Source organism: Micropterus dolomieu, linkage group LG12 (genome assembly GCF_021292245.1).
Source record: "Micropterus dolomieu isolate WLL.071019.BEF.003 ecotype Adirondacks linkage group LG12, ASM2129224v1, whole genome shotgun sequence".
NCBI lineage: Eukaryota > Metazoa > Chordata > Actinopteri > Centrarchiformes > Centrarchidae > Micropterus > Micropterus dolomieu.
The window spans coordinates 12,946,880-12,952,604 of record NC_060161.1 but is presented as its reverse complement, the minus strand read 5'-3'; the positions used below and the strand labels follow the sequence as shown (position 1 = coordinate 12,952,604).

Below are 5,725 nucleotides of genomic sequence, written 5' to 3'. Positions count from 1 at the left end.
GTATGTACACATAAACAACAAGGCAGGGAAATATGAAAGGAATTTATTTTATTGTTTGTGTACATTATTGTTCAGTGTACATGGTCACATCTGAAACAAACTGTACGTGCTTGATAACTGTCCCACCCCGCAGACATCTACACGTCAATACCGATTTATATTCATAGCGGCAAGTGCTATGTAGCTCCACATAGGGGACACAGGAAGTGATATATAGCACCTTCATGCGGCGTCGGAACCGTGTAGGAAATTCACAGCCGCGCCGGCAGAGCTCCAGAATGTGCAACTCGGCCGGCTCACGCGCGGACGCGCTTACAAGTGCGAGGGCCCGCCCAACGCTGCTTGCAGCTTTAATGTTTTCCTTGTATCTGCTTCCCCTTGGACATATTATCCTTAAACATGGCATTTCTTTTCATATTTATGCTGACGACACACAAATATACTTGCCCGTCAGATCCACAGACCCTGGAATGCTGAGTTCACTGCCTTTGTGAAGTTAAAAAAATGGATGTCAAATATTTTCCTCCAGCTGAACTCAGACAAAACAGAAATCCTGGTCATCGGGTCCCAGCAGATGGCAAAACTAATTCTGCCATCTGCTGGTTCCCTAGTAAATCACATTAAGCCTGTGGCAAAGAACCTTGGTGTTTGGTTTGATAGTAATTTAAATTTCGAGCAGCACACCACAAAGTTTGTTCAATGATGTTTTTATCAACTTAGAAATATAGCAAAAATTCGATCATTTTGACTTTCAAGGACACCGAGACCATTTTACACGCCTTCATCTCATCACGCCTGGATTTTTGCAACAGCCTTTTCACCTGTTTAACCCAAAAATCTATTGATCGACTCCAGACTGTCCAGAACTCAGCTGCCAGGCTTTTAACCAGAACAAAGAAATATGACCACATTACTCCTATTTTAGCTTCATTACACTGGCTCCCAGTATGTTTTAGAATTGACTTTAAAAATTCTATTGATTACTTTTAAAGCTCTTCATGGCCTCTCGCCTTGTTATACTTCTGAACTTTTAGTCCCATATGCACCAGCACGTACCTTGAGATCCTCGGGCAGAGGTCTGTTGTCTGTTCCAGAGTCTGAGACTGAAAACTAAAGGGGACAGAGCGTTTGCTGTCAGGGCCCCGAGGCTCTGGAACAGCCTGCCCGAGGAAATCAAGTCGGCTGAGTCAGTGAACTCTTTAAGTCCCTTCTTAAAACATACTTTTATAGGAGAGCCTTTCCCAATCTTATTTGACTTTATTTTATCCCTTTTATTTTATTGTATTTTACTAATTTTATATTTATCTTAAACGTGTATTTTAGTCTTTTCAGTTTTTTCATGATTTTATCTTGTATTGTTTTTGTATTATTGTCTCTTGGGTATTATTGTCTTTACACTTGTTAAAGCACTTTGTAACTTATTTTTGAAAAGTGCTCTTCAAATAAAGATTATTATTATTATTATTATCAAACCAGACTCATGAGGTTGTGATTGTCAGCTATGACCAAAACATGGCCTTAAGCATGGGGTTAGGAATGTATTAGGAATAAATGCAATAAATGCACATTTGCCAACCATTTTCCTAGATTAGGAAACTTTTTCATTTAAAGGGTACTGCACCCTCAAATTCTCCTTCAACCCTTCCTTCCATGACATTTGAAAAATGCAACAGAGGAGTGAGGAAGAAGCAACCTTGTGGCTTCAAAGTGTGTGACGCAGAGGGTCAAGGACACTGACTGAGCACCACTCAGTGTAGCACAGACAGAGACATATAGCTGTAGTCGGAGATAACCAGCCTTGAGACCCTCTGTGTCTGTGCTGGAAAGTCATGCAGTCTGCCGGAGCTGACAGACACTAGAGGCATTTAAGGGCCCTCTGAGAGTCACTGTATGAGTACCTGTGTTGCAGCTCGGTTAGCGACTCTACTGTGAATCTGTTGCTGGTTCTCGGTCCAGTCGTCTGGTTTATTAAATCAAAATGCTGCTCAGGATTTAAATCATTATCTCCAAAGCTTCTAAACTACAAAAACGTGGTTTAGAAACCAGGGAGGTCGTGTTCTACTTTAGTTTAATTTGTAGCTCCTTTGTATACACTGAGCAAGGTTTCACTTTGTACAGTCTTGCCTCAGAAATGACATTAATCGATTAGAAAAGGATAGATAAAAAGGCAATTGGTGAGATAGATGAAGAAGATAATCATCATGGGATTTGAAGGGGTGCTCATGGCACGAGGATAACACATACTAAGCATGTTGTGAGTTTGTTGACAGTCAACCCAAAATTAAAGATGGTCAAATATTGAAAGTTTTAGAGGACAGGTCCCTCTTCATCTGTGAAAGATATGAGGAAGTTTTATGATCAGCAGGCTGAGAAAAACAGGCACAGAAACCGGTTTAATGACAGGAGCCCAACGCTACAAACCCTAAAGTGAACGAGAAACACTGCATTTCCTGCATTCATGTTAACTGCCGGGAACTCAAGTTTCTCCCTCACACTGTTACATCAGTCATTAGCAGGTTGTCTATCAGAGCACATATTAAACCACCAGCAGGTATGCTGTGGTCAACATGACTGTTCTGGTTCAATCCAATGTTTGTCAGAGTCATCAACAAAGAACACCTTTATTTTTCAAGTATGAAACAGAGACGAGTAACCAGCCTAGAACAGAAGGACCACCTGTTCATGACCTTTAACCAAATATAAGATAATTACAATATACCCCACCACTGCATCTTTCAATATATTCAACTTAAAACTATCGTAGCATTTTCTGTAACCAACCCCCCACTCTTTTTAAAAATCTCCATAAACTGAAAACACAAAACATATTTTCTCAAATATATGAGCATCTATCCCACGACAGTACAACATTGATTCCAATAGATAAATGGACCTTCATTCTAAATCTACAGGACACTACAATAGACTGGCAAACACGACATGCTCTTGTCCGCCCTGTTTCTGTGTCTTGATCCTTGTTTAATTCATGTTTGGAGTTGTTGGGTCAGATGTATGACCAGGCTGGGCCAGTTAGGCCTGGTCCCCACCTTCACCAACTTAACAAAACTTCGTCAAAAAATACTCCCCACAATAGTCAAAAAACTTGCAGACAAGAACTTCTCTGGAGACGGTCAAGAGTCAGTGCAAACAGAGTTTATTCCAAAAGAGGACAAATAAACGAGTACAACATCCCAGCAGGCCGGAGGATGAAGTCCATCCTATGGTCTGCAGACAGCCTTATATACACATCTCTTCTGGGCTGGTTTGCCTCCTCCTTTCCTCATGATGAACTTCTTTTCCTCTGTTTTTGTGTTGTTTGTACCAATTAACACTGTTCCCCAACTGTCATTTATTACTGTATTGTAGACTTTCTACATCTTTATACTACTGGATAAGAAGTTCATCATTTACATTTCAACTTCAGTCTCACCGTGTTTTTTAAAGGTTACGCATGCTTAATTTGACACATAATTGTATTTTTTAAACAATATAAGAATAACATAAGTAAAGTTGCATTTCCCATTAATGCTTTGCTTCTTACAGCATTCTTGATGTTATGCTGGCTGCTTTCTGCTTATCATCTGTCTGTCGTGTTTTTGCCAAGCGCCTGTCGGTTTTTTGATCATCCTCTGCCGTGTTTTTGCAAAGCATGAATTCCTTCAGCAAATTCACTCAAAGCTCATACTGGCTATAATAACCAGAGGTTGGAAGTTGAAAATCAACCCCCCTTAATCAGTAATTAAGCTTATAGTCTTAATGTTAGCAGATTAACATCTCAGCAGTTCCTCATGTAATCACAACAACAGTAGATAACAGTAGACCAAAGCATGCACTGTCACAGTGTCAGCAGATCTTGCACACCTGCAGCCTCTCCTATGGTCATAATCTACAGTAGATGACAGTTGGACAAGGCAAACCACCTGCAGCCACATCCTGCAGTCATTCCTCCCACTCAAGGATCTAAACACAGTGAGCTTGTTTCTGTGTTCATGACTACAATTCACTACTTATAAGTAAAACCCAAAGCACATCTAGGTAAAAATGATTAAGAATGATTAATGATTAATACTAATAAAATGGTTAAAAAATGATGATACAAGAATGATTACTTACTGATTAATGATAAAACTGATTAAAATGATTAATAATAATTATTAATATTGATTAAGGATAATCAGTGATGACTATTTCTTGCCCGATGTCCAACTTTTTGTCTGCAATGCTCCCCCTCTCTGTGTCTTAGGCATGCCCTCTGCTGATCACGCTATTTTAACCAAAACCCTGACTTTGTGGAATAAGCTGGTGTCTCTAATTCTGCTCCTACATTTTCCTCTGCTGGGGTTTTTGATGATGCCTTGCTGTGCTCATCCTGCTCCTTACACACACATGTGCTACTGTTACTGCCTCCGGGCAGCTAGACACAGAGAGGAACACACACTCTCAGAGCTATAGAGTTTCAGCGTTGTGATCTTAACTTTTACCCTATAAAATAACTCTAACTGGTGACAACTTCTACACTCTAAAATAATACTTTAAATGATGAACGCTATACATAATGGAATGATGGCAATATAATTAATAACAACAATTCAGGCTGTAATGTTCTAAACAAATTTGTGACCCATCAGAGTGTTATCAACTATTTAGTCTGCTTGGTTGACACACAACATTGTGTATATATATATATATATATATATATATATAGGCAGAGTAAGAGAGTGTTATGAGTTGTATATTTTCCCTGTGGGTTTCTATGCTTTGCCATTGTTCTGTGCTGTGTTCTGTATAATCTTAATTCAGTCTGTTTTCCCTGCCTCTCTGTGTCTCGTTAGCCTCATGTCTTTCTCCTGTGTAGCTCCCGCCCTTGTCATTATCCCTGGTATATATGTGTGGTGTTTCTGTTCAGCCCTTGTCCGGTCATTGTTGCGTGTAGACGCTCTGTCTGTTTTAGTTTAGCCAGCCTTGCTCCGTCTCCTGTGTGGTTTTGGATATCTGCCAGTAACTTTGTCTGCCAGTACTTTGGATTTGTGTTTACCCCATGCCCTTGTGGATTCTCCATTGGACTCAGCCACTGCCTGTAAGTTTGCTCGCTTTTGGTTTAATAAACCTTTCTGAACTGTACCTCCTCTGCTCTGCGTCCTGCCTTTGGGTCCAACAACCTCCTCAACCCACCCCCACCCTGACAGAATGACCGGAACATACGTGGACCCAGCAGACTTAAAAATGGAGATGGACATGTTTTTGGACGTCTTGGCCGAATTGTGGACTATCTGGCAGTTCGCATCAAGCCGCAAATCCCAGCAAGCTGCCCTCATTAAGGCTCAACGGGAGGTAGCCGCAAGGCCATGGCTGCGGCGTCGGCTGCCAAGGTGGGCAAAAGGTTTTCTGAACTCCAGCCCTCCGCCGGTGGTCCGATCGACTCCTGGTCCCACGTCGGTGGTCCCACGTCGGTGGTCCCACTGACACCTGCTCCATGGTCTCCGTCGGCAGTCTGACCGGCACCGGCTCCACCGAAAATCCTTTCAAGGTCAATTAAGTATTCTAATGAACAGCGGCGTTGTTAGCCGCTATAGCCCCGGATGTTTTTTGAAAAGTCCCGGATCTCAGAAGAATTTTTAAAAAACAAACAACAAAAGGCCGAAAATTGAACTTTACTCGCTTTACTAACTAGATTATTGTTATTATTTATTCTCCTGCAAATTAGTGGAGAATAAGATGATCCAGC

At 41.2% G+C, this 5,725-nt stretch overlaps 1 protein-coding gene across 1 annotated transcript in view; it reads left to right on the top strand.

The window, feature by feature from the left end:
• LOC123980799 (up-regulator of cell proliferation-like) overlaps window positions 1-5,725 on the top strand; it is a 21,969-nt gene that overhangs the window by 12,079 nt on the left and 4,165 nt on the right. The gene's annotated exons all lie outside the window — the stretch shown is intronic.